At 47.3% G+C, this 19,685-nt stretch overlaps 1 protein-coding gene and 1 long non-coding RNA gene across 3 annotated transcripts in view; one reads left to right on the plus strand and one right to left on the minus strand.

Moving 5' to 3' along the window:
* LOC138528763 (sarcolipin-like) overlaps positions 1-15,685 on the minus strand; it is a 52,291-nt gene extending 36,606 nt beyond the window's left edge. The window contains exon 1 of one of the 2 annotated variants that reach the window (XM_069640635.1): positions 15,470-15,685. The gene's annotated coding sequence lies outside the window, so the exon portion shown is untranslated. The remainder of the gene's footprint in view (positions 1-15,469) is intronic. The other variant, XM_069640634.1, reaches the window with a different exon arrangement.
* An 83-nt stretch (positions 15,686-15,768) lies between these two features.
* The window catches only part of LOC138528765 (uncharacterized), a 790,960-nt gene continuing 787,043 nt past the window's right edge, over positions 15,769-19,685 (plus strand). Inside the window, exon 1 of the long non-coding RNA XR_011284235.1 lies at positions 15,769-16,408. This is a non-coding gene — a long non-coding RNA (uncharacterized lncRNA). The remainder of the gene's footprint in view (positions 16,409-19,685) is intronic.

Below are 19,685 nucleotides of genomic sequence, written 5' to 3' on the forward strand. Positions count from 1 at the left end.
AACTACGCCCCGGACCATCCCCTGTCCTGGGTGCACTTTGGTCTAACTATAGGTCTACCCGACTGTCATATGTGTCTGTGCCCTGTTGTGGAGCCTTTACCTCAACATCATAGAGGTTGATACACACTTGGTATTTCCACTGTATAGAGCATCACACCTGTCCATTGTCATTTCACTTTCGTGCTTATCGAAAGTTGTGTATACTAAATAAGAATTAATTTTGGTTCTTGAAACAAATGTATATGTTCAGAACCTCACATTGCTTGTAGGATCTCTCATCCTCATCCTGTGTAACCTATGTCTCACATATGCCTTCCATGTAAATACACCCTGCATGTGCTTCCGGAATGTAACAGTTGGTGGCCAGATTCCATACCACTTTTGTGAGATCTTGGTATCGCCTGTGTGACAACCATCAAACACATTTTTCAACCAGAAGGCAGGGGCATCCATCCAGCTTTGTCTACTTAGTGTGCCCAATACATTTGATGTTCGAGCATCTGTGACACCAGCAGGTAATCGAGTAGCCTCTCTGCATCACGTAGAACATTATGATATGACTCTTCGGTTAGATGAGATCTTTTTGCTTGCTCTGGCCCGAGGGCCTATGATTGCAAGCTTATACTTACCTCACGCTTTTCTTTAATTCCTTGCACAGTCCCGGGGACACCAACCCTGCACAGCAGACGCATATTGGTCTATAATTGAGTGGCAGTCACAGACCTCCAAGCAAGCCACTCCAGTTATGAATCATTCCATTTGCCTCTAATTAGTTGTGCCTTAACCAGGCACCGCCATTGCCTCTGAGGGTTCAGAGACTCATTATATCTCCCCTTTACTTTTGTGTCTTCTCCCCGACTCCCTCCAGGTCCACATAGGAGCAAGCACTCTACCTTCCTGCATCCGTGGCGCACGTACACACCACAACTCAGCGATATGCATAGAAACTGGGATTACATTTATGATCCCCACATATGGGCCTTTAGAATTCTTGAGTACAGAGCGCCATTTAAGACTGATATATTTCTCTTTTGGCACCTATTCCTCTATCACCCTACAGGAAAGAGACCCAGGGTCCATAGGACAACACCCGGTCCTTCTCTCTACGCAAGAGAACACTTCCCCTCCCGCTTCCACCCCATTGGTGTTGGGAGACGACTAACTACAGGTCAGTACAATTTTGGCTGCATTTAGCAGCGCACAGTGGTCTTTCTAGCCACTCTGTATGACACTATGAATAATTGGCGATTTGCTGTTCCCCCACAGAACTTACCTACTCCTGGTCCAGAGGAAGGCTTCAAGCCATACAAGCCGAAACGTCCAGGGAGGCAGGACGGCAGCTCTCTCTGTCATGAATACAGTACCTGTTTTAGAAATTATTAGCTAATATCGAGCAACGTCACCACTGTGGACAGGTCCCATGTTTGAGCTAGTCGGCATGGGTTAATACAAAATTGGACCATTGAGGATTTAAGGCCCCAGAAAAGCACACACAGCCCACTGTTTAGCAATCTCGATACCACGTTTATGCCCTAAATTCTGTTGAACCTTTTTGCCTCTTGCATTAAGAATAGCTGTCTACATTGAAGTATGGGAATTGAAATGTTGTCTGCGTAAACTTGGTTGCAATGAATGTTAAACGGACAACAAATGATGGGTCAGGTATTTAACAAGTGACCTATGTTTTGATCAGTAACAGCATGATTTGCACAGCATACCACTTTTTGCATATTTTGCACACTCTGTATTACACTTTTTTGCACAATCTCTTGTGTTCATTTAGATACAGCTTTTTCCTTCATTTCTCTCATTTGTTATGTCTTCATATCAGCTCATGTATTTTGTCTAGTAAAGGGTACATGTTCATCCCAGAGCTGCCATTTCGTGCCTTACATTATTTTCGGCAGGACATTTTTCAGCAAGTAAAAACCTCTTAGTGTGACTAAGCACACTCTCACACAGCTTTTAGTCTCTTTTGATTGATTCGTCAGACCACTTTTTGAAAGAAGTAGGCATTGAATGCCGTAAATGAAATAATGCATATACAAAAATTGCGCAAGATTTACTTTGTTAGGTCAACCTTTTGTTAATTCAGAATCTGTACTCTGGCAGGGTCTTGCGCTGAGCGTTCAAACGTTTGCTCACGGTAACTACATCCCCAAACTTTTTATGAAAGCAATCACACTAGTAAGCCATCTTGCAGGATAGTTAATAGGGAACCTGGTAAACTCCACCAAAGCTTTACCCAAATTTGGGTTTGCTGAGGAGTTAAGCCGGGCCCTTGGAAAAAACTCAAAAAATCTCCTTTGGGCCTGCGACAAACGTCACAACGTCGCGACATGTCTGTCTTGCCCCACATTTGTGTGTAAAAGGAGCACAGACTACAGGAACGAGGAATCAAGGAAGCATCCCACACCTTATTACATCACAGTTCATAATTCACTGTGGCATTGTGGGTCCAGAAATAGAAGTAACAGGGAGAATGCCCCGGAAACCAGGCAGTGTCGGCAGATCAACGGAAAGCTGTGCCAAGTACAAGAATGATGAGAGACTCGCTAAGTGGTGAAAAGAAATGGTACATTGATTTGATGTGATATGGCATTTATAACGCGCCTATACACAAGTGTTTCAAGGCGCGACGAGGCAAGGGAGGGGGAACAGAGGGAGGACAGACAGCGATCCTACTAGGCCAAGTGTCATTCAGATGGCGCAAGTGCATGGGAAGGGAAGGAGGAGAAGTGCGGGGGAAAGGGGGAGAGGAAAGTGCAGTACATGGGATAAGAAAAATAAATAACAATAAGTAAAAATACGGCCAGCAGGTGTCAAGTGAAAGGGTAAGTGCAGACGTCAGGTGTCAAGTGCTGGTAGTGGGACTGTAGGGATACAGAAACAGCCCCCAAGTGCAGGGGCTGCCAGGAAGGCAGTGCAGGAGTGCGACTGGCGGGGGAGGGGACCAGGGCCCGAGATCAGAGGGTGGCCAGGTAAGCAGTGCAGTTTCAGTGTCAGCTAGGAAGTCAGCAGCGGAGAGGAGGAGAAAAACCAGACGCAAAGAGAAAGATTTTGAGGTGCTTCCGGAATCGAAGATGATTCTCCTCAAGTTTCAGGGAGGCAGGGAGGCTGTTCCAGAGGGAGGCCCCAGCCGCAGAAAGAGATCTACCACCAACTCGTTGCTTGGAGAAGCGACTGACCCTGAGGGAGTCGCTTCTCCAAGCAACGCAGATGGCAGATGAGCGAAGAGCTTGAGAAGGAAGGTATTTAGGTAGAGAGAGTTGAAGGTATTGAGGCCCCAGGCCCCAGGCTCCAGAAGACCTTGTGGACGATGCAGAGGGTTTTGAACTTAATCCTCGCAGCCACTGGAAACCAGTGCAGCGATTTCATTTCTGGAGAGATACAATCCCTGGGCTGGAGGCCAAGGACAAATCTCGCAGTCCTGTTCTAGATAAGTTGCAGAGGGCGGAGAGTAGAAGCAGGATGATTTAGAAAGAGGCTGTTGCAATAGTCCAGCCTGGAGAGAACCAGAGCTCTAGAGACAGTGAGCTTCTGGGGGAAGGAGAGGAAAGGAAGAATACCTCTGAGGAGGTGCAGCTGGTAGGTAGTGTGACTTCTTGGAGACGTCAGAGATGTGAGGAGAGAAGGAGAGTGTAGAGTCGAAGATGACCCCGAGGTTTTGAGCTTTGCAGGTGGGAACAGGAAGGGGGCCAAGAGAGGCCGGCCAGAGAGCTACAGGAAAGGAGGGAGCGGGTATGCCGATGAGGAGAATCTCAGTCTTACTGGCATTCAGGCAGGGGTCATTGGCGGCACACCACTCCTGGAAAGCAGACAGAAGGTCAGAGATCAGGGAAGTCAAGGAGGAGGCCGAGGGTAGCCTGAAGATGAGCTAGCATCTTCTCTGTTTTAAATACACCCCAATCCAGCCACAACACACTCTACTATCTCTCTTACTATCCCACTATTTTCCAGTCAATTCCTTCCAGCAGCCTACGGTCCAGCCTTCCCTGGGAGGGACTGTATGCTCCTAACTCGGACACGGCGGTCACACGCTTTGAGACCACTACAGTGGGAACTGGCGCAGTATAAAAACCCAATAATGATGGCCAACACTTGCTTTGCCCTCTTGATGTTGTGTATGTGTCACACACAGAAGGCAGTTGTATGTGACGTGCTGTCAAAGTCCCCCCTCTCCATGTGTCCCTAATGTGTCTAAAGTGCATTTCAAGCTATTTATGGCGCCAGGCAGCGCAGTGTATGCCAACCCAACCAGCTCGCATTGTTATCCCCTTGAAATGTATCTGCGTGCTAGGTTTTCATTTCACAGCCCATTCTTTTGCGTCAAACAATGGACAGTGAAAGCGGTCGGGTGTCACAAGGCGTATTAATAGACGCGTTCTCAAGGAAGCCGAAATTATAGGCGACAGCTGCACGTTCGATTATGTCTCCACTGCCTTTGGAATATAAACGGTGGGATTCCTTAAGAGGTTCAGCCCCAAGGCCAGATTAGTTCAAATTCTCTAGCGCACTCCTGCTCGTTCCTTAAAACAGGAATCTGCAGACATTTGGATTTGGCGATCAAAGCTACTAGACACTACATATATGTTGGAAATAGTATTTAATTAGAATTTTGAAACATCCGCTCTTCCTAAATGAGTTACCTTTTCTTCCCCACCAACCCCTTTCGCCCTCTTGAGTTCCTCCATCCCACTTTCTGCCTTCACACTGTGCCCGATTCATGCAATATTTGCCCGGTTCATAGTGAACTGTGCAAAGTGTTTTTTTGCCGTGCAAAGTCCGGACAAAGCCATTGACTTTGCCCGGACTTTGCACGGCAAAAATACGCTTTGCACAGTTTCATGAATCAGGGTTTGTTTCGGCAGTGCAAAGTCACTTTTCAGCAGTGTAAACTCACTATGAACCCGGCAAATATTCCATGAATAGGGCCCAGTGTGACCGTGCACTTGGCCTCACGCTTGAGTCTTCTTTTGTTTGTTTCCACCCACAATGCCTGAATCTCCAGCTGCAGCTGTTCCGGCTACAGCATCTCTAATACACCCAGCGGCGGATTGGCCATTAACCTTACAGGACAAATGCCTGTAGGCCCTCTTCATCAGAGGCTCTAGGGCTGCCTGATCTGTTGGCTACTCAGGGCTGTGGCAGGACCACTCGCCCCTTCCCTACCAGGGAAACGGATTCTTTAACAGGGAAAGCTATTCTGTTCTTCTCCATCCATAACAACCCCAGGTGGGGCAGTGGTACAAGCCCTTGGTCAAATCCTGCTGCTTATAGCAAGTTTGGATGAGTGCACGAGGTGCAGCTTTTGCGGGCACTGCTATGGGGTACTAAACTGGGCTGTAGAATATTATTATTAATATTAGGCACAGGGGGGAGAACAAGGTAAGAAAGCAGAGAAAGATGGGAGTGAGGATTTTAATAACAGAGGAGGGCAATTGTCAGCAATGGATCTACAAGTAACCAGGGGAGGAATCAGATCACCCAGTCTCAGGTAAGGTGGCGACTGCAGGGTGCATGGAGGTAGTTGTTAGGGAGGAGCCTTGAGCTCATTCCTGAACTGCAGAAATGAGGGGGCCAGTCAGATGTTGATGGTGAGAAGGTTCCAGAGTCTTGGGGGGTAGACAGAGAAGACCTGACTTCTGTTTTATTCTTTCCCGCACCATCAGAGTTCCGTTCTGCACATGTCCTTACTTCTGGTGGATCGTAGGCCTGCAGTGAGGATGAGTTTCACAGTGAGGTAGCTTGGGGACCTCTTGGTGACAGCCTTGCAGATGATGCAGCAGGATTTGAAGATGAAACAGGCTTGCAGCGGGGGTCAGTGCAGTTCGATGAGGGTCGGGGTGACATGGTCGAATTTGCTGCCTCCTTTGATGAGACATGCTGCAGCATGCTTGACTGATCTCAGGGGTGCCAGGGTAGTCTGCGGAAGACCTTCCAAGAGGACACTGACACCATCCGGGTGGGAGAGGACCAGGGCTTGGACAGCAGTTCTGAAGTGCTTTCTAGGGCGAAGGGCTTCACTTTTTGCAGAGGAGAAAGTTGATACCAAGACATTTGTGCCTTCCTTGCTATGTGCTTTTTGAAGGAGATGTGTCTGTTAATGTCCAACCCAAGGAACTTGGCTCAGGTGGCCAGCTGGGGTGTGAAGCCCTCGAGGTTCACAGCACAGAGCCAGGTCTGGATGTCAGGAGGGTGTTCGATATTGTTGGTCAGTAATTGGAAATCAGTCTTGGAGGGGTTGAGCTTCAGGAAACTATATGCTTCTCAGGCTACCATGGGTATGTCAGTCCATCCCTTAGATCCCTCATCTCTTTGCTACTAAACTACTTAAGAAAAGTAGTCTGCTTCCCAACCTTGAAATTTAGAGCTCCCCTTGCATTTTATTTTTAGTTTCATTATTTATCTCCGACTTTTTCTATATCAATAGCTTCAAAATCCTGAAATCGCAGGGGTGGATTCTACCAAGCTCCAGGGTGTACATTTGCCTTATGTGCTCCAATAGAGTTTTGCTCCTGGTGATCCAGCTAACACATTCTCGGGAACATGTATCAAAATGTGGGAAAGGTGTTGGAGCACAAGAGTGTAATCCCTGTGAGCCCTGAGAAACCTCAATAGCAGCGATTAACCAAGAGCCAGGCTTTCCCCTGGTCTGTAGAGTAGGGGTCGGCAACCCGCGTCTCTTCAGATATTTGACTCCCATGGTTTCTCACTATTGACTATGCTGTCTAAGCCTGTTGCTGGTTGTCCTCCAAAACACTTAAAGAGCCAAAGGTTGCAGAATCCTGCTATATAATAATGCACAAAATGGAACTACTCATGGTGATCTCGAACTACTTGATTAGGGATCACCCTGGTGAACGTGGGCAGCAGTAGGTAGCACAACAAAGAGAACAGCATGGTGCATCCAGGTAGGTTAGGGCCCTGTTAGAACCAGGATTGGCACAAAACACCCATGGGATCTAAGGAAGCTCTGGCAAAGAAGCTGCGTGCCCAAAGAGGCACAGTCTAGAGTAGCCCATGGAGCAAGGTCTCGATGCCTTCCAAACTGTTACAATCACTGGAGGAGATGAAATCATACGTGCATCTATGTTGCTGTCTTGATCTTGGCAGCCATTACTTAGGAGACAACATGGAACAGGCCATCTTGGGGAGTGGCAAAAACTCAAAATCTCGAGGGAAGAGCTGGGCTGAGTGGTGAGTTCTCCCAGAAATGTAAATCTCTGACGAGTGTGAAGCACTCAAATAACTCACGGGGCTCAGTCATGGCCAGAAATACGTCTTGGCAGCACTAGGCGATCGGAAGGAAAAGCTACAGTGATGGACTGCAGATTATTCCGAGGTATGTGAAGGCACACCAGGCGAGGTGTTGTAAGTAAGGACAGAGAAGACACATTCTGTCTAGTTGTAATATTGCTAGTTTGCACGAAAAGAGTGCAAAAAGGGTTGGGGGTTCCCAAGATTGGTGCACAATTATTCCCGTCGGCACCAAAGCCAAGGAAACGCCATAATAAGGGAGTTCAAGAGTACCCATGTAGGGCCTTTGGCCTTTGCATAAGGGACACAAGAGCTCCTAAAGGATGTGACCAGATGCAAATAAGGTGGTGAAGAGCCGCCGTTTTGGTGGATGCTGTGTCTGTATCAGAAGACCTTGAGTGCAGTAGATGTATAGCAGAATACACATGAGCTTAGAGAAGCTCATTTAGGAAGGCCGCATTGCTGGACATTTCTGCACCGCAATGTGAGGCTCATTTGAGGGTTTAATCAGAGCCATTGGAACATTGAGACACCGTTACTTGTTCGGATATAATGAGCCATTTGTTTCCCAATGTGTAGTGCCTTGCTAGACGTGGCTTGATTGTTTGCACCCTCTCTAAACTCCTCCCTGGTGGGATTTGCTGACTGGTGTCCCACTGTAATTTTACCCATATGAGGTTTTGCTCCCTGAGGTCCCACTGTCACTTCGCCCCCTGGTGCCAAGGCAGTTAGGGTCCGGCCTTGTTTATACGTAATTCGTGTGACTGGTTCCTAGATATTGCACCTTGACCCCATAGCATCCTATTTATTTTTAAGAACCTCGCCAGGTCACTGCCCCCCTGATATCCCTGCACTCAACTCTCCTCTGGATCAATATGTGCCCGCTTTTTGATTGGCAGCCACTGTTGCATGCGTCCAATGTCTTCCACTCTCCCACCTTTAACGTGTTTTCCCCCCTCTCATCCAGGCACAGTCTCTGCACACTGTCCACTTCCAGGGATACCCCTCCAGAGTGCCCTAGGACATCCCCTCACATGTACCTTACCCAAAGTGCACCACCGCCTAGATGTCACACAAGGGGCATCCTCGCCTACACATTGCCATGACCACACCCAGGATGAAGACTCCAAGTTGCGCATCTTGCCCTCCACTAACCTCCCTGCACTGACAGTCTCTACCTCAATTCTCAAATTATTATATGCATACGAATTAAGCGACTTGCCCACAGCAAATGGAGACCGTCCCAACAGACATGTAGGTGTAGTGTTCTGTTAGATATCACAGTCCTGGCCAATGCACTGTAGCGCCACGAACACACAAAGCAAAGCTCCAGACATAAAGGCCTCTGTGGTCTCCGAATAGAACACCTACCAACAGACCTGCATGCAGGGCTCAGGGTATATCCGGCCTGCACACATCAGAACTACAGCAAAGCTATCTTGCGTGTTTCGCCTGTCCTCACTAACCTACCAAGCCCACACCTCTTTCGGATCTGCCAGAGTGCCTGGAGGTCATGAAAAGGGCAGAGGTCCACGGTATAACTCCCAGTAGCATAACATCTCCCAGCCCAAGCGGTCCATGACCGCGTTACCAACTGCAGCTAATGGAATACTCTGCGTAGTCACACGAGTAGGTGTGCTACACGTATCAGGTTGTGGGATTTTAACAAAAAGAGAGTACTTCCACTTGCCCTCGCTTCCAGCTTCCATTAGCTGGTCAGATAGCACAGTCAGCTAAGCGCTTGCTCCTGATAGCTGTGCGCAGTCTGCCGTGGCAGGTTCGAACTCCGGAAGGGTCAACTCAGCCTTTCATCCTTCCGAGGTCGATACATTGAGTACCACTCTGTGGGATGATACTGTCTTCTGTTATTTCAGCGCTCTGAGACCTATGGGTGTGCAGCGCTATTTATGAAATACTTTAGTATTATTACTGCCCTCTGCTCTCCTGCCACATACCACACCGGGGTTAAGGCAGTCTCACAGTGAGTACATGTTTCCCCACAAAGGGATCTTTGCAATCTCCTGCCAGGCTTTATCGTACTCCAGGACTCCCAGACGTTGCAGACCGGCCCATCCCCTGCCTTGTCCCCCACCATGAAAGGTTTGCTGGTTGTGCCAGTATCCCCATACTCCAAACGTATATTGATACCCTAGCAAGTCGCCTTTTGTCAATGATGCTCAGCGTATATTTGTTGTGGTTGCTTCTGGGTTGAAACGGATTCAGCGAGTAAAGGTAAACCACTACTCACTGACATGAATCCCCTGCAGGCACTCCCATGCTAATTGCAATGATCCAGTTTCTTTACAGACAGCATTGAACCTATTTATAAGCAATCCCGAGTTCAGCAGAAAAGCAAACTGGGGCACAGGAAGATCAAGTAATTTGTGTAGGTTCCCAGAATGTTGGTCAAATGGGGATCCTAGTTTCAAATTTGTCAACCAAGCCACAAGACCTCATCTCCTCCCATGAAGATGAGGAGCGTTTTCTCAAGGTGTTGGGGGAGGGGCGGGCAGAGGAGAGAGTTCATGGGCTGACTCTAGCTGTAAAGTAAAAATGAAGATACAAAATATGTGCAAAAGGGGATCCATACATGAATATTTTTTAATTTATTTAGTTTTACGCAATTAAGTCTTTTGACCGTGTACTTTTGTACGCATGTGAAAAAGATGGAATACCATAGATTGCCTCTGATGATAAACACCCCCCCCCCCCCCCGCAATGTGTAGCGGCATAAGGAAGAACCAGGAAATCGCCACAGCTGGGAGCGGGCTTCAGGCACAGAGATTCTTGGGGGGCGTGGGATTGCAGGTTGAGGTGGCCAGAGGATGTGTGGAATGGTGAGCAGGGGCTGGTGGATTTATAGGAGAGAAGGATTTGTTTGGAGGCTCTGGGCATGGGAGGAGCAGGAGGAGGCTGGTTGGGGAGGCAATGTACAGGGGGCTTTGGGTGTTTGACCCCCCCAGTGAAAAATCCCCCCCCGTTGAAGGTACCACTGAATCGGCCAATAAAAAGCAGTATTTTTTGGGTGCGGCCTTCAGTGGGAAGGTTTATGACATGGAACCTTAGCTACTATCACCTGTGTTCTATCTCGCTCATTGCCGGTCTGACAGACATGGCCACAGCTGTCGCGGGGTTTGGATTCTGCCCAACCTTGAAAGAACTTTCATGCCAAACGTACATCTCTCTGTGATCCCCTCTCTTCATAGTGGTACATGCCATGGTCCACCCTCTTCATAGTGGTACATGCCATTTATGTGTCAGGTGGATGACAAAGTTGGCAACAGTAAGCATGTGTTATGTGTATTTGCACACAAAGGGCCTGATTCACAGAGCGTTTCCCTGTGGGATTGCGCCCTTATAAAAATGCATGAGTGAATCAGGCCCATAGTGTGGGCGTTTTGCTGTTGTTTTCTCAATTCCTCGCTACCTTTGAAAAGGGCTCGAGTGCAGCTAATCTGAATTTAAATACATGCACATAGTCACAGTGCAGTATTTGAATACACGCTGCCTTTGCATGACTGCCTTGCAAGCGTTCCTGTGGATAAACAACCCATTTGGAAGCGAAATACTTCTGCTTGTCAGCCAGCTGTTCCTCACCTGTGAGGAAAGAGATTTCTATCCTCCCTTAATCGTAGGCACAGGGACCGAGCGCCAGCTCTTCCGGGGCTGTCGGAGCCCTCCACCTGGGATTTACGCGCCACTTTTCACACCACCATACGTTCCGCGGCGGATTCATCCATTTGAGGAAATCAGAAAAGGAGTTCCAACATGTTGTTACAGATATTATGTCATACAAAAATAGTTCACTTGGGATCAGAAATCCCGTCTAGTTCTACAAAATGGGACAAGATAGGCCAAGAAAGCAGAGAATGCTGGGAAGATGAGCCCGGGTGACCTCAAGGGGCAGCGCAAAAGCAGGCACTGCGATGTGACGTGCTTGGGTGGTTGAGCATAAAGTAAAAAGTGCACACTGGTTTGGGGTGGCGCCCTGTATTGCATTGCACGTGTGCACACTGGGGGGAGCAAGCACATCTCTAAAGAGGGCCACCCCTGCATTTACCTCAGAAACGAGAAAGGGCACCGGCTGTTGAGTGAGGAAAGTACACATATTCAACAAACGACCTAAACAGGTCTCCTGCGCTGAAGCACCCACACTCCAAGCATGGACTGAACCCCGAGTACACACTTTGCACAGATACACACTTTAAACCATTGTATTCAGAATATCAATAATTTAAAAACATAAAAAATGGAGAACAGGCAGAAGAATGTGCACAACATCCAGGTGTGTGAGGTTACTAACAGGAAACTGCAATCTGCATTCAAAAAAGAATCTATTCACTGAGATTCATAGTACTTCATACATCAAATGGAAGGCACCTAGCCTGGTATCCCCTCTCCTCAGTTCTAAGGGGGATTGGATTACAGTTTTATGGCCACTAAGTAATGCATTTAAAGCTTGTGACAATCAGTCTTTGCCCTTACAGTGTCACAATCACCAGAGGATGTACAATCTGTAGAGAAAACAATCTCTTAAATATTTTTTCAAAAACATGTCGACACAGGTGTTTCGGCCAAAGAATGCTCTAGGTACACGCATCCTTAATGTCCCTGCAGCATCATTATGTGGCCTTCATCAGGACGAAAAATGAAGTTGAATGCGTATGTGTTTCTAACACCTTTCGATTAGCTGCAGTCTCCAGAAACCCAAATCTTCCTTACTGGGTGCTAATGGTGCTTGACGCACCTAGGTATAATCATTATGCCCCACTACTGCGCATTCCTGACTTTCACGGCTATGCAGTCCTTAGTACTCAGAATCTGGAGATGTGATTACTAATCCGATCCTATTGAACGATTAACCATTTTTTTATTGAAGAAGTGCTTCACAATCATGACTGATTAAGAGCCTGGTAGCCCGTAGGCATTCACACGTATCGCAGTGTATCCTCCATCGAGGTTACTGCGAGTCTCGGGAGGATAGCTCAGTGGCAACGTGCTCGCCTTGGAAGCAAGACGACACAGAGCAACACAGGTTCGAACCCGGGTCCGCGCTTAGAAACCTCTAGGTATTAATCGCGTTATAAATAACCTAACCTATCATATCATATCATATCATATCATGTCAAATCGATACCGGATCAAATTGGGGAGAGTGCAGAGGAGGGATACCAAAATGGTTCAGACACAGCACTAGCAACACTCAAGGCAAAATTGTAGTAATCGAAGGACTGTGACTCAGGTAGGTGCAGGCAGGTTCCTTTATTCAGGTTTTAGTCACATAGTTTACAGGTAAGCGGTAAGGGGAAGACCCACTGGTCCCCACCACCCAGGTAGCTCTTCCAACTGTAACTCCTAGAACCTCCTGGAGGGAACCTTTCCAACACTCACTCTGACATCACAGCTACAGGCTAACTAACACAGAGGGAAAGGGATACAAGACACTACAGAAGTCATCAGGGTGTTGAACATGTGGACTCTGGATAATAGGAGCGGGTTCAGTTGAGTAAGTGAGAGACATTCCAAGGATTTTAAAAATGCACAAAAAATTCACAGAGCATATAAACTGCACTACAGGATTTCCAAGTAGTGCAAAAATGTAAAAGAAGTATGTGTTTTCACAAAGGCTGATTGATGACCAGGAGAGCTTGTCGTCTGGGGAAATGGTAGTATCTGGCAAGTATCTGGCAAGCGCATAGATTATAAAATGGAGGATGGGTGAGTGAAGAAAAGACGAATGGTCTTGTAGGGTCTGCGGTTATTCAGTAGAGTACAAAATGGGCAGACAAGGTGGTGGCCTGATGTGGCAACCTTTCTAGGTTTTCTTCATATGTTTATTTAAGTAGTTCATGGTTGAATGCAAAGGAATTTGCTTGGATGACTCCAAATGAAAGGGGGGAGGTGAGCATGTGATCAGGAGGGATCGGAAAATGGGGAGAAAGGTAATCTGAGCATTTTCAGTTCAGTGCATTCAGGCAAGTGCTGATTGGAAGAATATGGGGAGAAGAGCATGCGTGTACATAACCCGAGTGCCTACACAGCAAGGATTTCCAGGGACCAAGAACTATGTGAAGCCCATAACTCGACCAGCACGCAAATGCTTACGCAGCTCTGCTTGAGAGTCCCATCACCGTGGCAGGTCCTTGCTTGTTCCAGGAAGTCTCTTATAGTTGTAAGCAGGTATCTGTTCAAATAGGGGCAGAAGCTAGCCCAGACGAAGTGCAACGGCAGCCATAGTCAAGTCCATCTCAGTACATGTGGTAATCCACACCATCAGCAAACCGCTTGAAGTTAGTGGGGGCCCAGTCAACTAACAAGGATGGTAGAGATGTTGAGGTGTGCTATCCGGTGAAGGCTTGTCTGAAGAGGTTTGCTTTAGTTGTTTCCACCACTGCGGTGCTTCTCTTCACACTGAAGAGGGAGATTCTGCCACAGGAAGGCAGTGGAGGTGAGGTGCATCGACTTGGCAGATCTGACGCTTCTTGGGTGTATTTCTTCTGTTTTTTGGCTACGGAATGTAGAGCTTTTTCCACCGTGGATTTGAGGTTTGCAATCAATTGTCTGGCTCACAGGGAGCAAGGGGAGGATTTTCAAAGCTGGTGTAATATGGTCACCAGTTTCAAGCCCCCGATCAACCCACCGGAAGAAGCTGAATTTGGTGGATCGCTTGCTTTGCAAGACCCGGGGAGAGGCTGTTGAAGGAATATATCCAAGATAAAACTATAACTCTGGTGTCTCGCGTTTTGCAAGATATTACCACTTTTGTCGAATGGCAATTACATCAAATCCCCCAACCCCCACTTTTTTTTTTACCACAAGCGTACTGATGGTAAGTTTGGTTATGGTATATAGTAAGTGGAGTGAGGGTGAAAGGTGGGGTGCAGAGGGTCTCTCCCTGCTTTTTATGCTAAAAAAAGGCACATTCGGCAGAAAAAAACCCAATGACAATGCTATTCGCCAAAATAAAATCAGCAAACGTTCATAGATCCTTTTGGGGGACACATTGAGAGAGGGCACTGTGGCTTTGAGTTGGTGAAGATGATAGTGGCATTTCTTGGCTAGATCCTGTATTTGGTTAGTGAAGGAGAGATTGTCATCAGAAACTGTTCCAAGGTTTTTGGCTAGAGGGATGGAGGCGGGTTGGCCCAGGGTAGCAAGCCAGGGGAAAGGAAGTATAGGAGAGATTGTTATCAGAAACTGTTCCCAGGTTTTTGGCTCGAGGGATGGAGGCGGGTTGGCCCAGGGTAGCAAGCCAGGGGAAAGGAAGTATAGGAGAGATTTTCATGAACATGAAAATAATAGCTTTTTCTGAGGATCTATATGTCTCGTTCAGTCTTTGGAACCATCAAATTTAGTATCTCGAGTTTCCCTTCAGTTAATATAGACAAATAAGTTACGGTCTAAGAAACTGCTGCACCATAATGTTTTTTTCTAATGTCAAGTGGTGAGGTGGTTTGTCCCAGTCTTCCCAAATCGGTCTTGTGGCTAGTAGCCATATAGCAGAGTCTTATAAAGTCACCAAATTCTTGGATCTATATCCTGCCTTCTTAGTGAAATCTGAGGCATCCCTGAGGAAAACCGGGATGCACGTCATAGACAAACCACGTTCGCCCTAAACTGTCAGTAACTGTGATGTGCACGTCTCCTAATTCGATATCTATATCGTTTCTCTCACGTTCTTTTTTCTTTGTTGCTCTCTCTCTCTCTCTCTCTCTCTCTCTCTCTCTCTCTCTCTCTCTCTCTCTCTCTCTCTCTCTCTCTCTCTCTCTCTCTCTCCATGTTTTTGAACAGGTATTGAGAACTGCATTGTATGCAGACTGTCCTTAATGCGCGCCACTGCACATACCCCAAAACACTGGAAAGTGACGAAGATCCTGCCGCAGGTGTAAATGAAATGGACTAACTCATCAGCCTGCACAGCTGGGAGCGCCATCACAAGCCTATTCTGGTTGAAATTATTGAAACAAGTGAAGTAAGTTTTGGGAAAGTAAAAGTAAGCGCCTAGTGAACCCCATAACAGTTAAGGGCATGCATTTTAGGCCAATTCACACTGACATAAAATAGACCAACACCTATTTAAAAAAAAACGGCAACGTACCAAACAACCCAAACAAAAACAGAAAACCCAATAAGAGCCCAGTTTGCTGAAGCAAGAGATTTCGATGCAGAGACCTGTTGTGTCTTGAGCATCGATAAAGGTCGCCCCTACCTGGAGGGGATGCTCTGCAGTGTCGGCGGATGCCTTCCTGGGGGCGGCTGCGGTGGGCCGTCAGGGCGCGTGTCTCCTTGCAGCCTGTGCTCTCCCTGCCTCCCAAAGCACACTGTGGATTCCAGCCCCCTGTGCCGGACTTAAAGCAGCCGGAGGGAGGAGAGCGGCCAGTGAAAAGGATGATGTCACAAGTGGCCTCTCTGAAAGCCACTGCAAGACCGAAGCATTATTTCTAGGCAGTGCCTCAGGAGAGAGAGGGAGAGGGGGCAGGGCCTGGGAGGCGACGAAAGAGCAATGCAGAGAGAGATAGAGAGACAAAGAGAGAGAGAGAGAGAGAGAGAGAGAGAAACGTTGGAAGGAAAGAGTCAAATATAGAAAATCAGAAAGGGAGTAGGTAAGAGAGAGGGAGAAAGGGTCATAGGTGGGGGGGGGTAGCACACTGAGGCACCAAGAGGAAAAGAGAGTCAGTGAGGAGGGAGAGATAGAGTGAGCAAGAGGATAGAGAGAGGGAGGGAAAGACAGGAACAGAACAATGGGGTGGAGAGGTCGGAAGCGAGAGAGGCAAAGAGATGGAGAGAGGCATACAGAGAGACAGGCAATATGGGAATGAAGAGGAGATAAAGGTATACGGAGGGAGAGAGGGAAAGAAAGAGGCAGCTCGACGGAGAGAGGCAGGGTGAAAGATCAAAACATGGAGACTGTAAGAGACAGAGAGCGAAACAAGGAAAATGGAAAAATGCACCCTACTAGAAGAAAACCTAGACACAGTAGAAAAAGAAGTGTTGGCAAAGTAACCATTTTGGCTTTTGCGTATGCATGTAGCCGATAATATAGCTCAGTGGGTTGAGCGCTCGTTGCGGTGATGTGTTTGATCTGCAGGTCTCAAATTCAAATCCTGGCACAGTCGACTCAGCCTTTCATCCTTCCAAGGTCGATAAAGTGAGTACAAATTTCGATTGGGTACTAATAATGTATGTAAATATGTTCTATGTAAAGAGCTTTGGATAAAATCACTATATCAATAACAAGTTATTATTATTTTTATGGGATAGGCATTTGCCAGACACTGCCATTATGGCGCTACGTTGGCATAAGATGGCAACAGCTGGAAAAGGGTGCGATCACCTAGACATATGACAGACGTCCTTGGTAAATGTCTATCTAACACCTATTCACAAGCCAAAACTGTTGGCTTTGTGAATGCTTGTATTTAACAGGACTTCAGTGCAAGGAAGGATAACCCAGGACGACTAGTTTGTCTTGGGCAGAGCAACACAGATTCAAATCCCAGTCCCGCACTTCGAGACTAATCTTCGGTATTAAGTGCGTTATAAAAGATTAATTAATTAAGGAACAGATATAAGTGGATGAAGGCACAATTGGTGAAGCCATTTCCTGTATACAAGTAACCCATTTACAGCTACAATTAAGTGTTTTATTTCGCTGCCTGATGGAGCTAGCTGAAAGAGATCCCAGGAGGATGGGCTATGAGTGGCAGGTACTGGGCGGTAATGGCCATATGGATTAGCATGGCCATGGGCCGTCAATGGGTGGGTAGATAACCAAACAACACCTACAAGCTTTGTGTCCCTCCTCACCTGTCATGCAACTCCTACGTCTAATAGTTTTGGCTTATAGGTGCAGTTAATGGCCATCTAGTAGCCAAAATTAAACAGCAGTCTACTTGGGAGCCAGAATCCCCATCAATACACTGTACGGCACAATATTGATCATGCACGTTTTGACAGGACTTGGCATTATTGCATCTTTTTGAGATAAAGAGAAACTAGTCTCTCCAGTCTTCACCCCTAATTGTACTGTTAAAACAGCAGAATCACTTGTCAGGCTTATTTGCTATATCCCACACTGTTAGATGTATTTCATGCACTTACTCTGCCTGTGCAGACTACTATCATCTCAGTTTTTCAAGGGCTATGACCGCCTGTTGTTTTTCCCTGTGTTCCCACCCTCCTTGAGCGCTTTGAAACACTTGCCTGTGTATAGGTGGTACATAAACAAGCAATACAATACAAGTGGCAGAGATAGAAAGTGTGACATGGAGAGAGAGCGTGAGAGACACCACACCAGATTGCATAAACCAGTAAGATAGCTGAGCAGGTTGAGCTCTCGCTGCTATGATGTTTGTGTGATCTGCAGGTTGCAGGATTGAATTCTGGCAAGGCCAATGCAGGCTTTCATCCTTCTGAGGTCGATAAACAAGTACCATCGTTGGCTGGGTGGTAATTGTATGTAGATATATTCGATGTACAGAACTTTGGTGAAAGGGTTACATGCATGACATTAGCTTACCGGTGTGTTGCGCTATGCCTCACAAGCATGTAAAGCATTGGGATGCCTCATAGCCTTCTTTCTTAGAGGACCTACCAGAGCACCGTCCCTCCCTCTCTAGATTTGATTGGAGTTTGGGTAACTTGGCCTGTCTTTCTTTAAAACCCTGGCATTGGTCCACGCTGCATTCGCGTGGAGAAAATTCCGCCAGCTCTGTGCCTCCTCGAGACACCGTTGACACACGGCCCTCGTGGAACACATGAGGTTTAGGGAGGCTTTTTTGTGCGGATCTGGGCAGTTGCGAGTTTTGTGTTACTGCTTCCTTTGCTTGGGACGGTTCAGACACCTGTGTCTGCTCTGCCATGCAGCACTAACCGCTGGCGCCTGGGGAGAGGGAGGTAGGGTGCTCTGACAGGTGGGCGAATTGATGTCAAGCCGGGTCAAGCCTTGAGAAGACATAACAGGTTGCTTCATGGCACTGTTTCTCAGGCTGGCGGCTAGGCGAGGCCTGTGCCACCCCCCGTGCCCTCTTCATGTGGTCAAGACGGACATTGCGCAACCCACCACAGCTATGCACTAATGAGGTGCCCACAGGCAGCTGGTAAACAGCACTCAAACCCATCCGACCCACTGATGCGGTGGCACCTAGCACGCAGATCCATTTCAAAGACTGGGTTGGCATACACAGCGCTGCCTGGTGCCATAAATAGCTTGAAAAGCACTTTAGTCACATTAGGGACAAATGGGGAGGGGGAACCTTGACAGCACGTCACAAGTAACTGGTACCTGGCAGGACCTCAGATGAAATAGTATTGGTCTGTCTGCCCCAAACAAAGCGTCGGACATCCAATCCAGAGGCTCGGAAAAGGAAACGGGAACATTCCCATTAAACCCACTGTTTTCTCCTTCAAAAGTTTTCAAGCATCGAGTTGTGTCTGACTTACATTCGCTCCCTAATCACAAGTGTCAGCAATTTTCTGCGTTATTTTGCATAACGTTTCTGTTATTCGTGAACATATTCCCCTAGGTTCTTTGCTGGCTCATTATCCAATAAGTAAAGGAACCGGCTGTTTTATTGACCAAAACTGAACCTGCGTTTTTTGCTGAAGATCCTTGTCTTGCCAGCAAGGGTGGAGTGTCCTGGAGATTTCCCGGCGGGCCACTGCGTTCTATGTGTTAAAATTGCAGCAAAAATGGCTGTGGATACAAAATATCGCTGCAAAAAGGCAGTGGTTTTGTCACCGCAATCCATGTAAAGCAGGGGTGCACAACTGATTTTGACAGAGGGCCGAAAGTACCTTACATGAGGGCTATAGTGGGCCGAAAAGTAAATGTGGGCGGGGCGGTAGGCGGGGCGTGGCAGGAGGCTTTTTAAACCCCCAATTTGTACTAAACACATGGAAAAGGAATGTTTTTGAGAGGTAACGATTTTTATTTGCATTTCAAACTTACATTTTGTACTACACATTTTCCATTGTTATAATTTATTTCTATTTAGTTATTGTATCTCGCCTGTTTAATTAACTTACATATATTTTATTGAGCCTAGATTGGGCATGCCGTTATTTTGGACTGCTACAGTTTGCTATTTGGGTTGCCCAAGAGGAGTATGGCCTTCGTTGAGTCAGGTTTCCTCAAAAAGCCAAAGATGAACATCTCCTAACTTTGCCTGTTTTAGCTTTATTATTGCGTTCACTCTTGGAGTGCAACACTATGCCCCATGTCCCTCACCCCCAACCAAACACTATGCCCCATGGCCCCCCCACACCCAACCAAACACTATGCCCCATGTCCCTCACCCCCAACCAAACACTATGCCCCAGGGCCCCCTTACCCCCAACCAAACACTATGCCCCATGGCCCCCTCACCCCCAACCAAACATTATGCCCCAAGTCCCTCACCCCAACCAAAAATTATGCCCCAGGG

This window comes from Ambystoma mexicanum, chromosome 7q (assembly GCF_040938575.1).
Source record: "Ambystoma mexicanum isolate Mex_15411 chromosome 7q, UKY_AmexF1_1, whole genome shotgun sequence".
Taxonomy (NCBI): domain Eukaryota; kingdom Metazoa; phylum Chordata; class Amphibia; order Caudata; family Ambystomatidae; genus Ambystoma; species Ambystoma mexicanum.